This window comes from Dermacentor variabilis, chromosome 8 (genome assembly GCF_050947875.1).
Source record: "Dermacentor variabilis isolate Ectoservices chromosome 8, ASM5094787v1, whole genome shotgun sequence".
Taxonomy (NCBI): Eukaryota; Metazoa; Arthropoda; class Arachnida; order Ixodida; family Ixodidae; genus Dermacentor; species Dermacentor variabilis.
The window spans coordinates 97,847,792-97,873,045 of NC_134575.1; the positions used below are offsets into that span (position 1 = coordinate 97,847,792).

The 25,254-nt window shown below is 47.0% G+C and overlaps 1 protein-coding gene and 1 long non-coding RNA gene across 7 annotated transcripts in view; one reads left to right on the forward strand and one right to left on the reverse strand.

Moving 5' to 3' along the window:
- Positions 1-20,875, forward strand: part of LOC142590448 (uncharacterized) — a 40,176-nt gene extending 19,301 nt beyond the window's left edge. The window contains exons 2-3 of the long non-coding RNA XR_012830148.1: positions 9,866-10,007; positions 20,597-20,875. This is a non-coding gene — a long non-coding RNA (uncharacterized LOC142590448). The remainder of the gene's footprint in view (positions 1-9,865; positions 10,008-20,596) is intronic.
- The window catches only part of LOC142590436 (uncharacterized), a 63,587-nt gene that overhangs the window by 10,318 nt on the left and 28,015 nt on the right, over positions 1-25,254 (reverse strand). The window lies entirely within an intron of this gene.

The following is a 25,254-nucleotide window of genomic DNA, read 5'->3' on the forward strand; positions in this document are numbered from 1 at the left end:
CAAATGTGCAGCCCATGGCGCTGCAGACAATCTGCAAGCTATCCGGCTGGAATTTTTGCCCCCGAATACCACGAGTGGGCTACACCCTATGGGCCAGGGCGAGATACAAAATCTTAAAAGCGCTCTACCATGCTAGTCTGCTTCACCGCACAATCCTGTGCATCAACAACGAAAAAGTGCACCCCGTGAACCTCTTCACGGCAGTCTGCATGCTTGCTGATTCGTGGAAGGCCGTTCAGCCAGCAACGATAGCAAATAGGCACGGTGGATTTTGCACTGCTGAACCTTCAACTGTGCGCGGAGCCTACTGACGACGAGATCGCGACACAAGTGCTCATGCTTCAAGAAAATGATTCCGGATCCGATGATGAGTCCTTCAGCTGTCCTCAACCAACGACATCGGACATTAACAGTGCGCTGATGTTGCTGTCAAATGTGTACGACGAGAGGTCGACCCTCGCGCAAATACAAGCGGATGTCGTCGCACGGAGGTGCAAAATGAGGCAACACACAATCCGTGACTATTTCAATGTTGATCTGCAAATATAAAGTTCATTTTCCCCATTCACAAGCTTTTCGGACTGTTGTCTTATTCGGACATTTTTGCCATCCCATTGTAGTCTGAGAAATCGGTCGGCGACTGGAAATATAACTGAGTGCAGCATTTCGACACAATTTCACATGTTGTTATAGTCATTCGCAATACATATATATTATACATAGAGAGAGATAGAGAGCGAGAAAGAGAGCACAGATCGTTTGTGGTTTGACCCTCCCCCCACTCAATGAGACATAGTTGGTATACCACTGTTACCACTTCCATCCTGCTGGTGTCAGTGATGTTTGCGGCGGATGGACGTGTTTTTCCAGGGCCCCGTGGCATCGACGAAAACATGGCGAGTTTTTTGTGCATGCTTTGAGCTTGCTTCTGTTTTTGATTTCCTGATTTTTTTAGCCTTTAAATAGTAACTGACTCGTTTTCTTGTGTATTTTTTTTGTGTGTGTGTTTTGTGTATATTTAGTTCTGCAGCATAGCCACAGCACCCATTCGCGAAACGTGTTTCAACATGTGCAACCGTTTTCGGACGTTAGCCTTTGTAGCTTTCATATAGTAGTTTGGAAGTCGCAATACCATTAGCTATTAGTGGTTGCAGTCTGTGTGCATTGGTATCGGTAGTACTGCTTTGGTAGGACAGTGAGAGCGTGTTTGAGCACGTGTGAACACATTTCGTACCTTAAGTCTGTGCGGCATTCATTGCTTCTAAATCATTGGTGATAACTACTTTGCAGCATTTTAAAGATCTAGATTATGTGCGGATAGGACTTTGCTAGAAGGCACATGCTCTCAAAGCTTCGGTGTTTGTATTAGAAAAAGCGAAGTGCAACACATGGCAAGAAAGATGGTAAAGCATGCAGTGTACAGGGAGTCCCCCAAGGTAGACAAGGGGCCGGATGAGAATAGGGAGGAAATAAAGTCAATTGCCAGACACTCTGATGTCGATGCTAGGCTGGACAAAATGGAGGCTTTCCAGGATGAGCTTGAGAAACAGGTAAAAGAGCTGGAGCGTTATGGACAGAGGGTGGTGGAAAAAAGACCAAGCCGCCGAAGAAAAGCTGCACAGGGCCGCCATCGTGAAGGAGAATGGTCGCAACAATGCAAAGCAGTCTGCCAACATGACAGGAGAGGGAGTGTCAACAAAGCACGTGGAAGGCATGCAAAGTAGGGTGCGAGTACCTGGAAAGAGCTTCACCTATCTTGATGCGACCACAAATGAAAAGCAGTAACGCAGAGGTCAATGCCCCTTGTCAAGTCCAAACCACACAGAAACCTCCCCCTTTCTCCTTCCCACTTTCAATAAAGTTTACCACCACCACGACCAGAAAAGCATGACAGAGGGAAGCAGAGAAAGGCCTCGGCAGTAGGAGAGAGTGAAAGGATGATTATCGCCGCCGACTCAAACCTGGCTACGTGCTCAGAGGCAACTGTGGAGAGGGTGAAAGCTGAAAAAACAGTGGCGGTAGGGATATTTCCAAGAGTGACATTAGGCACTGCCATGGAGCAAGCAAAAGCAAAGCTTGCGGGAATAGCCCACGGACGCGACCTTGTCGTAGTCACAGGTGGGCTAAATAACGTCCCAAACAAAAAAGACAGGACTAGCCCAGCCATTGGCAAAGGAGGCAAACGACTTGCGCGAGCTGTCCCCACAGGTGCAGATCGTGGTGTGCACGGAGCCGGATGTGCCTGCACGTGACAGTAACGTACAAAGAGCCATAGTGGCTACTAATGGGGCTATATGGACTATGAGCCGAGAGAAAGGTTCCGACGTTGTACAGGGTGTCTACCAAGTTGACATTTCCAAATTCTCTGAGTTTTCCAGGTTTTCCCTGAGTGCCTTTGCAAGATTCCCAGAGTGATGCAGAACTATGTTTTATGTCAAGACGGGCTGAAACCATATCACCCGATGCTGTCACTGTCTAGTAAGCATATGAATTTTCTTTAAAAAAAGAACGACTTAATCCAATTTGAATACTAAGGAGTAGTGTTTATGTAATGCAAAAAGAGAATAGACGGGAGGGGTTAGTAAAAAGCACAGCAAATAAAACGTCTTTGAAAAAAATTGCAAATCGAGTCGGACATTCTCAAATACGAAAGAAAAGGAGATGCATACAGAAGCAAATCTTTTCGAATATGAGCTATTTCTATCAATTTATAGCAAGCTCAGAGGTGTGAGGCCCGAACTTTGTCACAATTTAGATTTCCAACAGCTTGTAAGTCAACCTCCACTGTCCTAACATACTCTCAGCCCGCGCATGACGCCTAAGTGTTGTGTTTCACTGCTTTAAAGAGTTTATTTTGGCTTGGATGACGGACACCTGTATCTCGGAATCAACCAACATTGTTTTTGAGCTCAAGCTCCTTCAAAACGGCGGCAGCACGCTTCCTTTCCCGTTCATTCCTCAATGCATAGGTCCTTTCTGTTCTTGTCCTCCTTCCGCCACTCGTTCACCCCACGGACCAGTTGAAGCATCATCTTGGTCAATTGCACAGCGCACGTCCGATTTTCCGAACTCCCTAGGGGCCGCCAAAGCTTCCGAAAAATCGGCCCGTTGGAAAAAATAAACGCATGTCATTTACTGCCCTTAAGGGCTCAAACCGCCACAGGCACATTCGAAAACGCTCTGAAGGCCTGTCGGTACATGTATTAGGCATATCGGTGCTCGTACTGTGACAGGGGAGACCGGGTGTATGCGCGTATAATTAAAAAATACATACTGTGTCCGGTGGCATAGCCGCTTCCCACGCTTGTTATGATTCACTGCAATACTCTTACGCATGCTTCACCAAGTAACATTTCCATAGGGAGGCGAAGCTGATTTTCAGGAACAGGCATTATGCAACGCACTGTGCTTTCCAAGCTTCTAAGCCAATCGCGAAGACCACAAAGGCGGAGTCCATGGCATTGCTGACAGCAGCGAATTCTTTCAATAAAAAACACGACACCCAATGGCAAGAAGCTTCATAGTGAACGTCGAAGCAGCTGGGCCTAGCGTTGCTGCAGTTGTGGTTACGGCTGCCAGCGGATCTGCATGCGAGAGCGCCGGTTCGAGGCGGCGAGGTAATCTAAATGGCAGCGGTGGTGGCTTCGATTAACGCCGTTTCGGACCTGCGGTTAAGGCAAAACGTCTGAAAAATCGGACGTCGAAGAGTTCTTGCGTCCGAAATTTTTGACGTTCTGATAAATTGATTCTATGGGCTACGTGGTGGTGCCGCGAATCCATCCAAATTATCGGGAATCCAAAAAGTCGGTTGTTCACTGTACACTGGCAACTCCTCCAGCCGACGACAGACAATCAATGACGATTCATTACGATTCCTGTCTGTTACTCGAGCCAGCATTACCACGACTTTCGACCATTTCAATAAAATTACAGCAAATTTTCCCTGATAGAGGCACAAATTCCGTGAGTTTTTTAGACTACTCAAAATCCCTGAGAATTCCTGGTTTTCCCGGTTGGTAGACATGCTGTTGTAAACAGGGAAGTGAAAAGGTGTAGTGGTTTCCAGCGAGACGGGGTCTACTTCAACCACAGGCTTGGAGGAGAAGTGAGCTGGCGACTTGCTGGTCGTGCGGTTGCTTTTTTAAGGGGCCCACAGACGATCAGGAGGCCAGTGTAAGTAGTGATGAAAAAGGTGCCCCTAAAGGAACCTCGGAATAGCATAATTGTAAAATAAAAGCAAAAGGAGGAAAACAAGAAAGAGAGCTCGCCATGCAAAGGCTGCATAAAGATGCAGGCCGGCAGAAGAAAGGAGACGTGGGTAGAGATTGAGGAGCAGTTAAATAAAGAACAAATAGGGGTGTATTCGGTTACAGAAACACACCAATTAGAGAATCGAAAGAACCGCCAGTGATTGAGAATTATGTTTGGGAAGTGCAACAGAAATAAATCTCAAAGAAAGGGAGAGGGATTCGGAACGCTCATCCATCAGGGAGTGAAATGGAAAATAATAAATTCGAAATGTCAAGAACATCTATGGTTGTCATGTACAATTAGTGGAAAGAAAACTTAGCTGCAGGCGTAACGAACTTGTGGACTGGAAATAATTGCAGAAAGAAGAATCAAGAGTTAGTGGAATGTCTAAATGCCGATATCAAGGATTTCGGGAATGGTGCCCAAATTATTCTATTAGGTGACATGAATTCCCACATAAAGGATCTATATGGCTATACTAACAACAATGGGAAGTCAATGCTAGATCTTTGTAAGCAACATAACCTCATTATCGTGAATACAGGGCCTAAGTATGCCAGGCAGACAACGTGGGAAGCGGAAAACCGGCTTTCGACAATTGATTACTGCCGGCTGATAGAAGGAATTCATGATTAGTTGAGAGAAATGGTCATTAACGAGGAAGGGTATAGTAGCATAGGCACTGACCATAAACGCGTCATTTTAAAGCTGGTTAGTTAATTTGGGTTTAATGGCGCAAGAGCGACTAAGGCCATGCTGTGCCAGCCACAAGATATTGTTACGTGTGGAAAAACACAGATGAAAGAGGCTACATACAGGGTATCTACACTGAAGCCAGACCACCAGGCCGACACTCGCCCGCGCAAAGGGCACAGACCCACTTCATCGTCGTTCTCGCGACGGTTCGTCCCTGGAGCATCGCTTGATGATATCGTAATACTACCCCCCAGCGCAAAACCGCCGTCACGGTGCTGCTAAATATCAAAGGCGCGTGGAGAGTTGTAGGGTTTGAGTCGCGCGACGTGGACAATGTCAGTGGTCGCCACAGCGGAGGACGTAGTGGGCGTGTCTAGAGTGATTTCGTAGGTGACATCGGTTACTTGGCGAAGGACATGATATGGGCCTGTGTAGCAGGAAAGCAGTTTTTCACAAAGGCCAACATTACGCGATGGTGACCAAAGCAACACGAGGGCGCCGGGCACAAAATGGACATCACGGTGATGGAAGTCGTAGCGTTGCTTTTGTTTGCCTTGAGAGACTTGTGAGGTGCGCGCAAGTTGGCGAGCATGGTCAGCATGGGCGATAACATTACGGGCATAAGCGCTAGTTGAACCTGTGATGGACGGAAGCACAGTGTTCAGTGGTAGCGTCGGTTCACGGCCATACAAGAGGTAAAAAGGCGAAAAGCCAGCAGTTTCAAGACGGGAAGAATTATACGCAAATGTAATGCCAGGTAGAGCCTGGTCCCAGTCACCGTGGTCATCTGAGACGTATTTAGGATGCATGTCTGTAAGGGTGCGGTTCAAACGCTCAGTGAGGCCATTCGTTTGAGGGTGGTAGGAGGTGGTAAAATTATGCTGTGTTGAGCAGGCACGCATGATGTCGTCAATGATTTTGGCTAAGAACATACGGCCACGGTCTGTTAGCAATTGACGCGGAGCACCATGAATCAAAATGATATCATGCAGGAGGAAGTCCGCAACATAAGTTGCGCAACTAGTCGGAAGAGCGCGGGTTACGTAGCGGGTCGCGTAGTCTGTCGCGACGGCAACCCACTTGTTTCCTGATGTAGACTCTGGAAATGGGCCGAGACGGTCTAAGCCGACACGATGGAAGGGCTCGGCAGGGATGTCGAGCCGCTGCAGGTAACCAGCGGGGGGCTGGGAAGGCTTCTTGCGTCGTTGGCAAAGTTCACAAGCAGCGACGTAACGTCGTACAGAACGGGCAAGGCCCGGCCAGAAAAAACGGCGCCGTACACGGTCACAGGTTCGAAATACGCCGAGGTGTCCTGCCGTTGGTGCGTCGTGGAGCTCTTCTAGAACGGTTGAGCGCAGGTGTTTAGGTATGACAAGTAGGAACTCAGAGCCGTCCGGATGAAGGTTACGACGGTACAGAGTACCGTTGCAGAGGACGAAGAGGCGTAGAGTGGAGTCGGCCAGAGAGTGTTCAAAACAGTCGATGAGTGCTCTGATGTAGGCGTCACGACATTGTTCTTCGGCGAAATGAAGCAGCTGCGACACAGAGAATACACAAGCAGCACTGGTAATATTGGAGGAGTCAGGGTCGTCAACAGGGTAACGCGACAAGCTGTCAGAGTCTTGGTGCAGGCGGCAGACTTGTAGACCACGGAATACAAAAACTCTTGTGCAGCAAGGCATTCTCGTTCCGTAATGGAATAGTTGCGCTCCGATGGTGTGAGGAGGCGGCTCGCATAGGCAATAACGCGATCCTAGCCATGCTGACGCTGGGCTAAGACGGCAACTACGCCATGACCGCTGGCATCTGTACGTAATTCTGTAGGGGCATCAGGGTCGAAGTGGGCGAGAATGGGTGGTGAGGAGAGAAGAGTGACGACACGAGAGAATGCGGCGGCTTCTGCAGTACCCCACGAGAATTGTACGCCTTTCTTCAAAAGATTAGTGAGAGGTCTAGCAATTGCCGCAAAATCTTGAACAAAACGGCGAAAATACGAGCATAGCCCGACAAAACTTCGAATGTCTGCGGCTGTCTTCGGAACCGGAAAGTCTGGGACAGCGAGAGTTTTATCGGGATTAGGGTGTAGTCCGGAAGCGTCAACGAGATGGCCCAGAAGAGTAATTTGGCGGCGGCAGAAACGACATTTCGACGAGTTAGGTTGCAGCTTCGCCTTTCGAAATACATCTGTCCTTTAGAAGAACCCCACCTATATATACTGTGGCGAGGAAAGCATATGTCGCCTTGAAGAAGACAAGTCCACTTGTCGAAACGTTGGCTCCTGCACTCATCTTGTTCATGTTTTGCTCATCATCAAGTATAGCTGTTAGACGCTCAAGGTGAGTGTCGAACGTGGGCGAGAAAACGATGACGTCGTCGAGGTAGCACAGACATGTGGACCATTTGAAACCACGGAGCAAGGAGTACATCATACGCTCAAAGGTGGCAGGGGCATTGCATAATCCAAACGGCATTACATTAAATTGGTATAGGCCATCAGGTGTGATGAACGCGTTTTTTTCTCTGTCCATATCGTCAACAGCAATCTGCCAGTATCTAGAACGAAGATCAATAGAAGAGAAATAGCTGGAACCGTGGAGGCAGTCAAGGGCGTCGTCTACACGTGGGAGCGGGTACACGTCCTTAGTAATGTTGTTCAGATGGCGGTAGTCTACACAGAAGCGCCGCGTGCCATCCTTCTTCTTAACCAACACTACAGGTGACGCCCAGGGACTCGAAGAAGGCTCAATGATGTTTTTGTCTAGCATTTTGTTGACCTCACTTTGAATTACTCGGCTTTCCGACGCAGAAACTCATTACGGTCGTCGGTGAATAGGAGTAGCATCGCCAGTAAGAATCCGATGCTTGACCGCGAGCGTCTGGCCTAAAGGGCGATCGTCGAAGTCAAAAATATCTCTGTAGGACGATAATGTTGGTAAAGGTCTTCAGCCTGCGCAGAAAACAGGTCCGTCGCAACCATTTTCTGTATCTTGGGATCGGCGGCCGACGCTGGCACGATGGGCCTGCTAAGCTCGCAAGAAGCATCGGTCAATAAAGTTGCCACGCGATGGTCGCCGAGGCAATCAATGTTGGCAAGGCAAATACCTTGCGGTAGAATTTGCTTTGCCAATCCAAAGTTAAAGATAGGCATGAAAGTGTGGTTCGCAGTAATAGTAAGTATAATGTGAGGCACGGTAGCGTCATACTGTAGCGTAATGTCGGGCAGAGGAGTGACGAGGTACTCGCCATCAGGGACTGGTGGGGAAGACATGAGTTCAATATAGGCTATTGATTTTGGCGGCAGGCGAATAAAGCCGGTGGTGCGTAGGTGGCACTGGGGTGTGTCAGAAGGTTCTGCGAGAATCGCCAACTCCAGGCGAAGGGTACTGGAAGAGCAGCCAATAAGAGCAGAATGCGCGGAGAGAAAATCGAGGCCGAGAATGAGGTCGTGGGGGCAATGAGCAATCACGGTGAAGAGAACAGTAGTGTGGCGGCCGGCGATGCTGACACGTGCCGTACACATGCCGAAGACAGGCACAGTACCGCTATCCGCAACGCGAAGGACGCGTGCCGACACTGGGGTGAGGAGCTTCTTCAGTCGTCGTCGGAACTCAGCACTCATAATAGAAAGATGCGCACCTGTATCGACGAGTGCTGTCACAGGATAGCCATCAACGTCAACGTCAAGAAGGTTTTGGTTGAAGTTGAAGTTTATTTACATCGCCAAAAATTCAACGATGCGGGTAGGCCCGGGCAAAAAGTGAACACAATCACTGTGTAACGTGAGCAGAGGATTTGAGGGCAGGGTCGACAACGCAGCTTCACCTCCAGAAGCTGCAGTGCCTAGTTTTCCGGCTGGATCCGGGAGGCGATAGGCGACGGAGAGAAGCGACGGGTTTGGGGCGAACGAGACTGATGGCGTCGAGGTGAGGGAGAGCGGCTGTAGCGAAGGTTCGGTGCAGGAGGATCAGCGGCAATGAGTTCATGGCGGGTGGTATAGGGAACAGAAGGTCCAAAGGGGCGGGAATGAGCAGCGGTGTATGTCCGAGGAGGTGGTGGCCATCGGTTGCGGCAGTGACGAGCGAAGTGGCCGATGCGACAGCAATGGAAGCAGATCGGCCTGTCATCAGGGGTACGCCATTCGGACGGGTTGCGGCAAGATGTGGCAGAAAAGGTCTGCCGGGGACGAGGAAGGCTGCTAGAGAACAGGGGAACCGTGGGTGGAGACGTTGAACACACGGAGTTGAGACCCATGTTCCAAAACTCCTATCTGACGACGGCCTGAATCAGCGCAATCGTGGTTGCTGATGGATCGGGAGGCGTCGCGGAGAAAGCTGGCAAATAGGCGGCCTCGAACTCGCGGCAAACAATACGGGTTACATCGTCACAGGGGGTAGTCTGACGCAGTGGACCCTCACATGTCGACGTAGCAGCAGTGTTGTGTAGCCACATGATGTGTGATACGGCGGCTCTTAGCTTGTTCAAGGCGACGGCATTCTTTGACGATGGCGTCGTTAGTCGAGATGTGACCGAAAACAAGCAAATTGAAAGCATCGTCGGCGATGCCTTTTAGCACATGCGACACTTTATCTGCTTCAGACATCGTATCGTCAGCTTTGTGGCAGAGAGCCAAGACGTCGAAGATGTACGAAATGTACGGCTCTGTCGATGTCTGAACACGAGACGCAAGAGCCTTTCCCGCGGCAGCCTTGCGCTCAATGGGGTCGCCGAACGGTTCCCTGAGCTTTTCTTTGAAACTGTCCCAAATATTTATCTCGTGGTCATGCGTTTGGTGCCACCCGCGTCGGGTGCCGTGGAGATAAAAGATGACATTGGCGAGCATGATCGTTGGATCCCAGCTATTATTAGCACTGGCGTGTTCATAGAGCTTGATCCATTCGTCAACGTTCTCTCCCTCCAGGCCAGAGAACACACCAGGGTAGCAATGTTGGGCAACCGTGATGATTGGAGCAGTCGGAGAAGCCGAAGCCGTTGCTGAGGCGGGCTCGTCACCGGGAGGCATGGTGACAAGCTCGATGTACCGACCCCTCCGGAGTTCCGTGGTGAGGACGGGGATCGCTGACCTCCACCAGAATGTTACATGTGGAAAAACACAGATGAAAGAGGCTATATGCAGGGTATTTACACTGGAGCCAGGCCACCAGGCCGACACTCGCCCGCGCCAAGGGCACAGACCCACTTCGTCGTCGTTCTCGCGGCGGCTCGTCCCTTCAGCATCGCTCGATGATATCGTAATAATATTAAGAAATCAAATGCTCAAGCAACGAAAGCTGCATTACTTTATAGTCTGTGCAAAAACAGGTTTCTTCTAAAAAGCTCAACAAATCAGTGAAAGGCACTAGTGGATCATCTCCAAATATTCAGGCGGGGTGTAAAGGTATGTGTAAGTTATTGAGATTCTGTAAAAGCTTCCATCTCTGTGTTTCAGTATGAGGACATGTCATAATAATGTGCATTACTGCATGTGGTTCACGGCACTTCTCGCAAGTTAGCGGGTTTTCGTTTTGAAGTAGAAAATTGTGCGTCAGACGTGTATGCCCAATTCGGAGTCTGCATAGGATCACCTCATAGAAGCGTTGCTGGTGACTGCATGACTTCTACTCGCCAAGCAAGGGTTTTATTGTCTGTAACTTGTTATTTATGCAAAAGTCCCATTCTAGTTGCCACATTGATGCCAGGGCCTTATGAATCGCTTGGATACTGTCTGTGTGTGGAAGTGTTGTTTGTCTTATGCCTTCTTGTGCTGCATTGAATGTGCATCTATCTCCTGCTTCATTCCTTGGTATCCCAACATGGCTTGGGACCCAGGAGAATCGTATGGTTCTTCCGTATTTATTATAGGCCATAATGTTTAGGATATCGCGAAGCAGGGGTTCAGACACGGAGTTAAGGTTTAGAGCTCTGAGTGTGCTCAGCGAATCGGTATATATGATAGCATCCATCTGCTTGTCGGCGGTAAATTTTTTTACTGCCATCCATATCGCATAATCTTCAGCAGTAAAGACAGAAGAAAGATTATTTATCCGAATGCTATTTTCCAAATTTTTGTTAGTATTCCAACACCTACGTATTGTCGTGTTTTAGACCCATCAGTGTAACATTCAGTGTAACTTTAATATTTTTCTTGAATAGCTCGGAACTCTTGCATTATGTGTTCTTATGGAACGTCCTTTTTCTTTGAATGTGTTAGTGTCCAGTCACATAGCTGTGAAAAGTTGTACCATGGGGGCAATCTTGGTGGCCTTTCAGCAACCTGCAGGACCTTATGAGGAACATATAAGCCTGACAGTGTTCTTCGCGTCGTAAGACAAGTGGCCGAACCGTGTTGGGTTGGTTTCTGTATAGTACCCGTAATTTTCACTGTGTTACGATGCTGTAGCATATATGTTGTGGTGATGCCCAAATTCTCAGTACATAGGAAAGTGTAAGAGCGCTCTGCAGTGCTGTAAGGAATGCTTATTGCAGTCAACGTACCGTATTTACTCGCATAATCATCACACTTTTTTGTCAAAAACTTTGACGCAAATTCATGGGCGCGAACATTATGCAGGTTAAATGTCCCGTGAAAAGAAACATTTTCTTTTTTCATCCCGCATTTGCTGCGGGATAACAACGGGTCAACAAGCAGGTGGCTGCCGCTGTCAGTGCGGGACATCAAAACAAAAATGGCGGCCGCCGGAGCAAGCCGAACGCGCCGAACGCAATTATTTTTCTTCTCTTAAGTACATTACGTGCATTGAAACAGTTTCTTCCTTATCAGTAATGAATAATATCGTTAATACCGGCAAGTTTGCGACAATAACACAGCAATGTCACAGCAATGTAGGCATCACAGCCTACATTGCTGTGACAACAACACAGCAATGTAGGCATCAATTATGATGCCTACAAATAATAAAGCTCAGGCATGTTCGGTTGTAGCCTTTTCTTCCATAGAAGTGCGGAAAGTGATGAAAGGAATGATATGGGGCATCTGCTTAAGAATGTTGGGTGCGTGCAGACCGCTTCATAAGTGTTCAAGCGTCGTTCGTGTAGCACTCGACAGAAAATAAGTGCCATCATCATTAGCTAGACTTAGCACACGGCATATCGCTGCAACAAGTTCGGGGTGCGATAATTACGCAAGTGCAGTCATTATGCGAGTAAATACGGCACAAACTTGGGACAGGCGATGTTCTGTAGGCACCGCTTGCCAGTCGTAGGCCGAGATTGTGAACTGGATCAAGTCGCTTGATGTATGACTGCCTAGCTGCACCATAAACCACAATACCATAGTCGAGGATGCTACGTATAAGGGACCGGCATATGTGTAGTTGACAAGTTTGGTCAGAACCCCAGTGCTTGTGCGATAACACCTTGAGGATAGTTAGTGCTTTATTTGCTTGAATTTTAGTTGTGTTAGTGTGGGCTTCCTATGTTCAGCTTTGTGTCAAACGTTATGCTTAAAAATGTGTGGTCTTCTTTGACTGTTAACGTTGTACCATCCGATGTGAGAACTGGATTGCAGTGTAACCTTCGCTTCTGGGAGAAGAGAACTGTAACAGTTTTGTCTGCTGAAAAACTGAATCTATTTTTGTTAGCCCATTGTGTGACTTTATTTATCATTATTTGTAGTTGTCTTTCACAAGTGAGTAGATTTGAGGCACGGCAAGCCACTTGCAAGTCATCGACATATATTGAGTGCATAAAAGAGGATGGGATGATCTTATTAGCAGACTTCATTTTGAGTATGAAGAGTGTCGTGCTCAGAATGCAACACTGTGGAATGCCATCTGCCTATGTAAATGTGCATGAAAGTATTGTGCCGAGACGCACCTGAAATCTTCTATTTGTCATAAAATCAGACACAGTTTAGCATTCTGCCATGAACTCCCAAGTCCCCTAGGTCTCTTAAAATTCCATACCGCTACGTGGTATCAAACACTTTTTCTAAATCGAAGAAAACTGCGAGACAGTGTTGTTTGCGTAGAAACCTATTACGTACTTCATGTTCTAGTCGTACGACGTGGTCAGTTCTTGAGCAGCCCTTTCTGTATTCGCAGTGGTGCATGTCTATTAGGGTTCTTGATTCAAGGATGAATGCGAGTCTTATGTTTATGATACTCTTGTAGGGTTTAGCTAGACAACTTGTTAGTGCAATGGGTCTGTAGCTGCTTGGGATATTGCGGGTTTACCTCATTTCAAAAAAGGCACTACAACTGCATTTTTTTCAATCTGTAGGCATTACTCCAAATTCCCATATTTTGCTGAAAAATTTAAGAAGTGTTTCTACTGATGCTTGAGATAGGTGTGCCAGCATTGTGTAGTGGATGTGGTCAAAACCTGTTGCCATTTTCTTACCGGCAAAGAGAACTCTGTTCAATTCTTGAAATGTGAGGGCGTTATTATAAATTACATTTGAAGAACCTGTATTGGGCAGTCTCTGTTTCTCCGCCGAATCTTTATATTTTTAGAATGCATTTGAGTAGTTTGCTGAGCTGGAGACGTAAAAGTGTTCGCAGCTGCCCTCTTTGGTCAGTTTTGATACTGCCCCAAAGAGTACAGTGAGCATTAAAAGTCCCCTACTAAAATAAATGGCTCCAGTAATTGACCTGTTAAATTTTCTAAATGTTTAGTAGTAAAATGGGTGTAAAGCAGTATATACAGTGAACAAATGGTGATGGTTTTGTGAGCTATAACGGCGACAGCAACGGCTTCTATGTGACTGTTAATGGGAACTTCTCTAGCTGCAATACCGCCCTGCAGAACAATGGCTAGACCACCCGAAAGCCGGTTCACCTGAGTACTGTAGCGCCATACAACAGTGAAACTTTTTTAAATATTTTTGTTTTTTGCCTAGGTTTGTTTCCTGTAAGCATAAGGTTACAGGAGAGAAGTTAAATAACAGGTCTTTGATGTCATCTAAGTTATGTAAGGCACCTGTGCAATTCAAGTTCATAATGAAAGACATTATGAAATTTAAAGGTAAGAAATGGCATTCCGAGTGAATAGGAGATAAAGATGTTACGTAAGATGGATCTAAAGAAGGCCGACACAAACGAACGACAACCTTTAGGTTATCGCTTTCTGATTTAGAGTGGTTATTGGGACTTTGTCCCTGTTTAGGTGCTCGAGAGAGCGCTTGTCCTTCGGCGTTGATGACACCAGGATTCTTGGGTCGAACTCCATCACTCTCTCTGAAGCGCTAGAGGACCGAGAGTTAGGCGCCGAAACATGTGTCTCGGGCCTTGGGGTTCGTTTGATTTTATGGCCCTGTGGAACTAGTGTCTGCAGGCCCTTTGACGATGATGGAGCAGCATTGGTTGCTTCCACCACGGGGGTGGGAGGGGTCACTATGGGACCACTGTGCATGGGCTCGGAGGACTTCTGATGCTTCTGTGACGCTGCTTTCACCTTTATCACATTGGTATAACCACGTCGCAAAAGGTACGATAATCGCTTTCTGGCTTCAAAGAACGAGATTTTTTTCTTTCACGGTTAGTGCAATTCTTTTTCCTTTAGTGCAATTCTTTTTCCTTTTTCCAGCAAGGGCAAGACTGAGTAAGCTGGATGGTCTCCTTTGCAGTTAATGCAATGTAGGGAACAAGTGCAGTTGCCAGATTGGTGATCATTGGAGCTGCATTTAGCACAGGTTGTTTGGCCTCGGCATGCATTTGAAGCATGTCCGAACCTTTGGCACTTGAACCATCTGGGGTTCGGGATATATGGTCTGACATTTACTATTACGTACCCTGCATCCAGCACGGTAGGCATTACAATTGTTCCAAAGGTAAGCATAACATGTTTTATCGGGATTTCTTGGTCGTCTCTAAGGATGACAATTTTTTGTACTTTGGTAACGTTTTGTTCTTGGAAACCTTCCAGCAGTTGCTCATCGCTCAAGACAATAAAGTCTTCCACTGATATCACACCCCTGCTTGTATTTAGTGTTCTGTGTGGTGAAATTGTCCCTGTCGCGTCGCCAATACTAGTAAGTGCCGAGAGCGTTCGCGTTTGATCTTTGTCATTTAGTTCTAGGAGAAAGTCCCTGCTAGACATTTTTGAGACATTGTACGTAGGTCCGATTTTGTCTTTTAGACACTTGGCCTCTAGGAATGGGGAGACCTTTCTTACTGGTATGTTGTTTTCGCTGTGGACAACATAGTACTTGGGAAATGATTGGGCGTTGCTCTGAAAAGAGAACTGGAACGGTGCGGCAACTTTTAAGACGCTGATCATAGACAGAAGTTTGTGTTGCCATAAGAAAATGTATTTGTTCGGCAACAGTGCTAACTGCCCACCAGGGAGCTTAACGAGGGGACGCGGCAGAGCTTGTGTTCAAGCCTGCACGATGCCAGCTGTACGCCGTCACTATAACCAAACATAAATACCCAAGGTAGGATAGCCGCACAAACTTAACCCTTCCCGCCGTGGAGAAAGGAAGTAAATGGAACAGAGAAGATGACAGGAAAGTTTAAAAAGAGAGAGAGAAAGGAAAAGGCGACTGCTGATTTACCGCGGGTGGGCCAGTCCGGGGGTGCCGTCTATGTGAAGCAGAGGCGAAAGAGGTGTGTTGCCTCTGCCAGGGGGCCTTAAAGGTCCGAACACCCGGCATCGGCTCAACCTCCAGGATCCCCCTTTCCCTGAGCATGGCTAAACCGTGTACGGCTACATGCGGGAGGGTCCAACCCTCGTGTGTTCGCATACGTGGTGTCGCAACACACCAAACGCCTGCTGACGCAGATGCCCCTGCGGGAATATTGAAACTGGGATATGTAGTTGCGAAAGAGAGCAAGGAGCAGAAAATGGCCACGCCTAATTTTTAACGCTGAACAAATAACAAATAGAGTTACAAGAGTCGAGGAAGAACTGCGCAAATGGTCAAGCAAAAACTGGATATACTATAGTGAGCTTCTAAGTGTAGTAACGACAGAAATGTGGAAAGAGAAGCAACATGTTTGTTGGAGAGGAAAAAAGAGACCCAAAACCTGGTGGAACAGGGAGATCCGAGAAGTGAGCGTCGAACAACAGAAAGCAATCCGAGAGCACAGGCAATAAAAGGAAAGCACAGTTGAGGCAGGATGAAGTAGCCAGAAAATGGGAAATATACCAGGAGAAAAATTCTATGGCTCAAATACTGGTTCAAGCAAAGATAAAAGCTGAAAGTGAACATTAGTTGTCAGAAATACGTGAGAAAAAGAAGGCTGCACTTAGAAAACTTTAGAACCACATAAACTTATTCGGCAGGATGTCTGGAACAATACAACATATCCTAGATGAAGACGGAAGTAAAACTGAACGAGGAAACAGCAATAAATTACATCCAGAATATAACAACCGAATCTTTTCAAGGCAATGATGAGATTTTACTTGAGGAAAGAAACAGCATGAAAGAGAACCAGATGGAGAAGCAGCTGGTGCTCACAAATTTCAACTGCAAGAAAAACAAAGAGAAAATTCCCAAGCGGACATCCACAGGGCTAGACGAAGTTCCCGTTAGGCTGATTAATAAACTAGATCCAAAAAGAAAGGAAGCTCTGTTGAAAGGAGTAGAAAAATGTCCGAAGGATAGACGAATGCCAGACAGTTGGCGACAAAGTAGAATGAATATAATTTATAGTGGTAAGGGGCAGAAAGATAGAATTCACTCACACAGACCGTTAACCATTACATCGGTAATATAAAGGTTAACAATGCAGGCAATTAAATTAAAGCTGCAACAATGGGCAGAGAATAATGGCGTTTTGGGTGAGCATCAGGATGGCTTTACAAAAGGCAGGCACCTCGATGATGATTTTTTGGCCTTACTCAGTCTATTGAAATATTCAGAGTAGAAAGTAAACCAATATATGCAGCTTTTTTAGACACTACAGGAGCACATGCAACATTTTACAGACAGCAACATTTTGCTAGATATTCTGTAAGAGGAAGACTTACGTGATGATTGTATACAGCTTTTGAGAAAACTTTACCTAGAAGATACAGTTTGTGTTGAATTGGAAGAGATGAGGAGTGAGGATAAAGTTGATATCAACAAGGGTCTGAGGCAGGGGTGTCCTTTGTCCCCACTGCTGTTTATGATGTATGGCGACGACGGAAAGGACGCTGGAAGGAAGTAATATTGGGTTTAATCTCTCATACAAACATGCAGGTACAGTAGTAGAACAGAAGCTTCCAGGTTTGTTTTATGCAGATGACATTGTGTGGCTAGCTAATATGCAAAGTGATATGCAACGTCCACCTAATATTTGTGGACAGGATGGCGAGAATCTTGGTCTGAAATTTATCGTTAAAAAAAATCAAGTGTTATGGCATTCAATGAAAACAGCGCACAGACACTGACAATACAGAGCCAGGATATATCTCGGGTAACAGAATATAAATACCTTGGTATATGGCTAAAAGAAGAATATCATACATGGAACTACAGAAAAAAAAGAATACAGGGGAAGACAATTGCGGTCATAATGAAACACAGAGCGCAATGGGGATACAATAGGTACGAGGTGCGGTGGGGTATGTGGAAAGGTGTAACGGTTCGAAGACTTACATTTGGAAATTTGGTTGTTTGCTAGAAATCAGGGGTACAATCAGGACTCGATGGCAACCAAAGGTCAGCGGGACGCCTCGCATTGGGCACTCACAGTGTGGGATTCTCCTCCGCACTCTCGGGAGAAAGGAACGGCAACACAGTAGTGCAAACAATCACAAGGGCATTTATTGCACCTTTCATAGATCAATGTCTGCTAGCCGAGTTGCTATCCACAAAACATGCCGATGGGCGCGCAACAAATCTAGGAAGTCCGACTCGCCGCGACCGGACAGCGAGCAAATATGTTCGCCCTATGCTGGATCCCAACGCCTGGTCGTTCACGCGTATGGTCACACGAACGGTGGCGCGTTCGAAGCCAGGCTACGCGAGGCGGTCTCGCAAAAGCATGGGTCGGCGCGCGCGTGGGACGTCCACGCTGTTCGCTGATCCGCCGGGAAAAAGGAAGCGCCTTGTCTCCCGGCGCCCAAGTAACCCCGCCGGTCGGCGGCGTTAGCAGCGCAACACTCACGCCCTCTCCCGCACTGCGCTTCAACCACATCGACCACCGCGGGCGTCACGCAGGCCATGCGGCGAAGCAGGATTGCAGGAGATGGGGGGAAAACAAGATATCAGGGGAAACGCGAGAGTCGCGCATCCCCACCACAGGAAGCCTATAAATTAAGCTGTGCAGGATGATATGGGCTGCACAAGATTTGAAGTGGGGGAAGATCACAGTAAAATTCATTCTGAAGAGCGACTGAGGAATATGGAAGAATGTAAATGGGCTGAGAGAGTGTCCAGGTATATGTACAGGAAAAACATTGATTCACAGTGGAGGAAAAGAACTAGGAAGCTTACCAGCACGTATGCAACCTGTATGTTGAGCAACGTGGCAACAAAGAGCGTCAAACGGAAAGTCAGAGAGACAAGATAATCTCATGGGTGGCGGCAATAGAAAGGAAACCTGCTATGAGTCACTACTAAAGATAAAAAAAAACTAATTAGGAAAGAAACAATTTATGATAACTCAAAGGGAAGCTCATTACTTTTCGAAGTGAGCTCAGGATGCCTTAGAATACGCACTTATAAAGCGAGATATAAGAAGGAAGAATAAGCATGTGCTTGCCGTGGCAAAGCTAAGGAAACGATGGAGCATGTTTTATGAGAATATGAAGATATCTGCCCAGCAGTCGATTTAGGCACCGTTGGCCTCCTTGAAGCTATTGGTTTGAGAGAGAGCTGGGGAAAAGGAAACAAGTCTGCAATAGAGATTAGTAAGAGGCGATTGGAAGATTGGTGGAAGTAGGGAAACTACAAACAATGGACGCATAAGGAAACAAAGTTCACAATAGTGGTTCACAAATTTGGTTATGGGAATTCATCAAGGTGTTTTTCTCATACCTTTCTTTTCTTTTTTTAGCATAAGTAGGACATGAGGCAATATATGAGCTTGATGGCACAACCCACCATCAAGTTCCAAAGGGGACGCTTGTAGTATGCATCTATCCATCCATTCTCGTTCACTATGGCCGCCCTGTTCAGCTTTTCTTCGGCTGCTTAAGGTCTTTTTTCGACCGCCTTCCATGCATCGCGCTCCATAGTTAGCTAATTTTTGAGCTCTTTGACCTGTTTCACAAGCTCATGCTGCAAATCCTCGATTTTCTTGAGCCCAGCATCGACATCACAATGTCTGGCGATTGACGCGACTTCCTCCCTGTTTTCACCTGGCGCCTCCTCTACCTTGAGGGAGCCCCCACACACTGCACGCTTTGCCTTCTTTCTCGTCATGTGTTGCACTTGGTTTTTTCTAACGGAAACTCCGATGCTTTCAGAGCATGTGCCTTTAAACAAAAGCCGAAACGAACAGTATCTAAATTTTTTAAAATACCGCACAGTAATTATCATCAATGTTTTAGAAGCAATAAATGGAACCTCGTACTGCCTGACCTGTACGCATGGCTCTGTCACCTTTCTTCTGTTCACAACACGCTGCTACGTGCGAGGAAATCGACGAGTCGGTCGATTATGACAATGCTCCTTCTATTTGGTGTCCTTCTGTTAGCTGTGGATGAGGAAGTCATTGGCATTGTTCAGGTTTTCTTGGCGACTCCTTTAAACACATTGTCCTTACGGAGTTCTTCAGCTGCCAGCAGTCGAATCGGTGCAAGTTGTACCTGATCACTTTGTCACTTTCTGAGTCTGCAGCAGGCTAACACGCTCGTTGCAGCAGCGACTACAGTTGCTACTTGTATCCCACCAGGCTGGAAGGGAAACCCAGGAATCACCTGACAATGTCCAAGCAGCCGTAGAGTTGACAGAGGGGTTTGTTTCTTTTTCTTTTTGGATGAGTTCATCAATAGCAGTTCGTCCATGTCGTTCTTGTTCTTGACTTAGGCGCCAGGAAGGCGTTCGCTGATACACAAGCATGGCGATCTGCTGTACATCATGACTGTGTCGCAGCACTTTCGATCGAACTTAAGTCATCTAATGTTGAGTCATTGGGTGCCTTCGGCGGTAGTGGACTGTGTGGTGTAGTTAACGGAAAATATCTCTGCTCGTCGATGAAGGTGAGCCTTTTGGCTCACGCAGGTCTGTTCGAAACTGGGGTGGCTGCTAGCAGCGGTCTTTTTCAGTGGTAACGTAGTCATTCATGCGACGGTGTTTGTAGCAGCTTGTGTCCTTTTTGTGGTTGTGAATGGTCTTAGGTGGCCTTGACTCTGTCGTCGATAAGTTGCACCCATGCTTGTGGTTCCGAACACTGCTTCGCCAGTGTTGTTCGCTCTCCTCACTGCGGTGGCGGTGGTGGGAGGATCAAGGGTGGTAGCATGAGGCCACTGGACAGGCTCTGAATCTGCCACACCCTTCGCACAATGTAAGGCAAGTGCGCAGGTGTGTATGAATCATGGGCTAACTTGGGTTGTAGCATTTGGCTGGTCACTGACATCTGTTCCCCGGACGTTGCATGGTGTGGGAATTGAGGTGCCTTCCTGTGCCTTGTCCCCCAACTCCTGCGCTGTGTTTAGCTTGATCTCCGGGAAATGCCACCATAACGACAACATGGCTGACACAACTAGCGTGCCGAAGCTAATTTCTTGCACAAACTGTGCTTATCCCTCCCAGGGTCGAATCACCACGTGAGCCAGTGTCACCAAGATGCGCCCCAATTGGCCTCCCGAGTGGTGGGCCCCGGGATCCTCTCCACCCGAGCTCTCTTTCGCTGAGCACTTCATTGCCGCGGCAGATGCTCACAGGCCTGCACCTAGGTGGTTACAAGGACCTTTGCTCCTGCAATTCTTTCGTTTTCGCACTTCGTGGGCCGCTTCGCAGTTAGCCCTAGTGCAGCGGGCACGCATAGTCGATCGGTCTTGCGGTGAGCCTTTTCCCATAAGTGCCGTGACTGTCACACTTTGCTGTGTCTTGGTTGATGATGATGTATGGGGTTTTGTGGCGCAAGGGCCAGGTATGGCCAAAGAGCGCCATGTCTGTGCTAATGATTTTGCGGTGTAATTATGATAGCTATGAAGTTCGTGTGAGGTGGCTGTAAAGAGGCCTTAAAATATACGCTCTAAAGTGCGTAAAATCTGTATGATAAAATTATGGCGATGACGTGCGACTTGTACTATGAACATTTAGATGCATTTAAAAAGAATGATAGGATAGGTAAAATATATGTGATTGTGAAAAATCCATGAGCACTACTGCCTCCTTAGAGCCCTTGAAACACAAGGGCCTGGAGGCATGTGCTATGATAAACAATTATCGCAGTGGCATCCTCTCAAGAGAGGAGGCGCTACGAATTCATGGGACTAATAACATGTAAGACCACATCTTTAAGATAACCTAGCACTGTGTCTGTATTAAAAAGCGGTTCTGGACCAAGAAGCATTTCAGGATGAAGAGGAATGTGCTGTCGGTATGCTAATGAAAAATGTCTTTTTCTCTCAGATTCGGCTTCCCGACACTCCAGGAGGACGTGGAGTACGGTCAGCCTCTCCCCGCATCTACCACAGGTTGGAGGCTCACTTCCGGTGAGTAGAAAATTATGGGTGCCGAACGTGTGTCCTATTCTGAGACGACAGAACAGGACATCTGTTCGGCGCGATTTTGTAGCAGACGGCCAAAATCCTAACTGTGGTTTTATCAGGTGGAGCTTATTATCCGTTTCGGCATCCCACATGTGTTGCCAGTGATCGCGCAGCCTCCTTCGCAAGAAAGGCCTCAGATCTGTGACAGGCACAGCAGAGGTAGAGTTAACAGCTTGCAATGTGATTGACGTGGCCATCTCGTCCGCCAGAACGTTACCTTCAATTCCCCTATGGCCAGGGACCCAGCATATTATGATATTCTGGTTAGATGAGTACGCTTTGCACAAGACCGAATATAGTTCATTAAATACGGGATTTTTATGTTTGCTGAGTGACATTAAGGCCTTCACGACGCTGAGAGAGTCTGTATAGATCGCTGCTTTTGGAAGTTTCGATTTTCTTATGTGCTTTACAGCAGAGAGTAGTGCGTAGGCCTCGGCCGTAAAGATACTTGTTTCCGGATGCAGTACATCGCATTCCGAAAACGATGGGCCGACGGCTGCATAGGATACCCAGGCATTTGACTTCGAAGCGTCTGTGTAGAACTCTGCGCAGGAGTGCTTGTGCTGGAGTTCTAGGAAATGCATTCGGATTTCAGCCTCAGGAGCGTGCTTTGTAACTTTTATAAAGGATATGTCACATTGTATCACCTGCCATTCCCAAGGAGGTAAGAGCTTGGTTAGGTGCATTAAGCGATGCTCGAGGAGCGGGACATGCATTTCATCGCTAAGCTGCTTCACACGCAGCGAGAAAGGCTGTCTTATGGAGGGACGATTGCTGAAAAGTGTAGCGCACGTCATATCGGTAACGTTATGAAAACATGGATGTTCAGGATTGGAGCGTACTTTAAGGAAATATGTAAAGCTAATGCATGATCTCTGTAGGTGGAGAGACCATTCATTTGATTCCACATATAGACTTTGTATGGGACTCGTTCTGAAAGCGCCAGTGGCCAGTCGGATTCCCAGATGGTGGACTGGGTCTAGCATCTTTAGCGCGCTCGGGGCGGCAGAGTTATACACAACGGCACCATAATCCAATCGAGACCGAATTAGGCTCTTGTATAGGTTCATTAAACACTTCCTATCACTACCCCATGTAGTCTGGGATAGAAGTTTCAATAAGTTCATTGTTTTCAGACACTTTTCTTTAAGATGTTTAATGTGTGGGACGAAAGTAAGTTTATTGTCGAGTATAACACCTAGAAATTTGTGCTCTTTGTTTACAGGTATCTGATGTCCACACATTTCCAAGCAAGGATCCGGGACCAGGCCTCTTTTCCTTGTGAACAGCACACAAGAACTCTTTTGAGGATTGATTTTAAAACCATTTTTCTCTGCCCACCCTGACACCTTGTTCAAACCATGCTGTACCTGTCTCTCGGATACTGCGAGATTACAGGATTTGAAGCCTATTTGAATGTCATCCACATAGACGGAATACAAAATGGCCGGGGGTAAGGAAGCACGAAGCGTTGTCATCTTAACAATAAAAAGTGTGCAACTGAGCACGCCTCCCTGGGGTACACCAGTTTCTTGTGTAAAAGGACGTGACAGCACATTGCCAACTTTCACCCGGAAGGTACGATTGGACAAGTAGCTTTTTATTACGTTGAGCATATTATCATGAATGCCCATTTCCGATAAGTCTCGCAAGATGCCGTATCGCCACGTTGTGTCATACGCCTTTTCCATATCGAGAAATATCGAGAGGAAGAACTGTTTATGTATAAATGCGTCCCGGATATTTGTTTCAATACGTACAAGATGGTCGGTTGTGGAGCGCCCTTCTCGGAAGCCACACTGATAGGGATCAAGCATTTTGTTCTGTTCAAGGAAATGGATCAGTCGCCGATTTATCATTTTTTCAAATACCTTACACATGCAACTTGTGAGGGCTATCGGGCGGTAGCTTGCCACTGATGAAGGATCTTTGCCTTGTTTTAGAACAGGGATCACAATGGCTTCTTTCCATGCGGTCGGAAGGTACCCTGCGTCCCAGATAGTGTTGAAAAGTGTAAGTAGTGTCACTTGCGTGTCATTGTGTAAGTTTTTCAGCATTTCGTACATGATTCTATCAGATCCTGGTGCGGAGCTCTTGCATGCACTCAAGGCAGCTCTCAATTCGGCAATACTGAAAGGACGGTTGTAAGGCTCATTCTCTCGGCTTTTTCTTGTTAAAGGCTTACGTTCTTCTATTTCTTTATATATGAGAAAAGATTGCGAATAATTGTTTGACCTTGACACGCTCTGAAAGTGCTCCGCAAGTGAGTCTGCCTGATCTTGCAGTGTATCGCCTTGTGTATTTACCAGGGGGAGTGAATATGTTTGTCGCCCTCTAATTCTATTTACCTTGTTCCAGACTTTGGCCTCGTCTGTAAACGAGTTAATGCTCAATAAATACTTCTGCCAGCTTTCTCTTCTGGCCAGTCGGCGGGTTCTCCTGCCTTGGGATTTTACTTGCTTAAAGTTGACTAGATTCTCTGCAGTGGGAGAAGCGCGCAGCAACCCCCACGCTTTGTTTTGTTTCTTACGAGCGATCCTGCAGTCTTCGTTCCACCACGGGACCCGCCGTTTACATGCCAAGCCATGTACTTCTGATATGCATTTAGATGCCATGTCTATAATGAAGGCTGTGAGATACTGCACAGCAGCATCAATTCCTAAACAAGACATGTCATTCCATGAGATATAAGTTAAGTTTCGGAACTTCTCCCAGTCGGCTGTATCGATCTTCCACCTAGGAGCCTGTGGTAGACATTCTTTTTCTTTATGTATTTTTAGCAGTATGGGGAAGTGGTCGCTTCCGTAAGGATTCTTGGTGACCTCCCATTCGAGTTCAGACAGCATACAAGGGGAAACTAGGCTGAGGTCAATTGAAGAAAATGTTCTGTTTGCGAGAGAATAATATGTGGGTGTCTTCTTATTCAGCAGACACGCACCGGACGAAAAGAGGAACTGTTCAACGAGGCGACCTCGCGCATCGATACGAGAGTCTCCCCACAGGCTGCTGTGCGCATTGAAATCCCCAAGCACAACGTAAGGTTCTGGCAATTCGTCTATGAAGGACTGAAATTCATGTTTACGTAATTTGTAATGGGGGGGTATGTAGAGCGAGCAGACAGTTATAAGTTTATTGAGGAGAACAGCACGAACCGCCACTGCCTCAAGGGGCGTTTGTAGCTGCAAACGTTGACACGCTATGCCTTTCTGAATAACAATGGCAACACCGCCCGATGATGCGAGAGCATCATCGCGATCTCTGCGAAACGTAACATACTGTAGCAGGAAATTTGTGTGTGTAGATTTTAAGTGTGTTTCCTGTAGACACAGCACTTTTGGATTGTGTTTGTGGATGAGTTCCTGCACGTCATCAAGGTTTCTAAGAAGGCCTCTGACGTTCCATTGAATTATTTGTGTATCCATATTGGAGGTCAATAAGTGCTGTGTGTACAGAAACAGAAGTAGTGATTATGGAAATTACAGAGATTAAATTACAGAGCCCTTTCGAGGCCCTGTAACGGGAGTTCTGCCCTTTCTGGAGCGTTCGAGGGAGCCTCGCCGCTCCTTAGGCGCTTGATGCGCCTTGGGGATAGGTGTAGTGTCCATTGCCTCTTGTGAGGCGCCGGACACGTGCTCTTGCGAGCGAGAAGTCACTAGGGAGAGTCCCGCCTTGGAGGGCAAGACCCCTGCG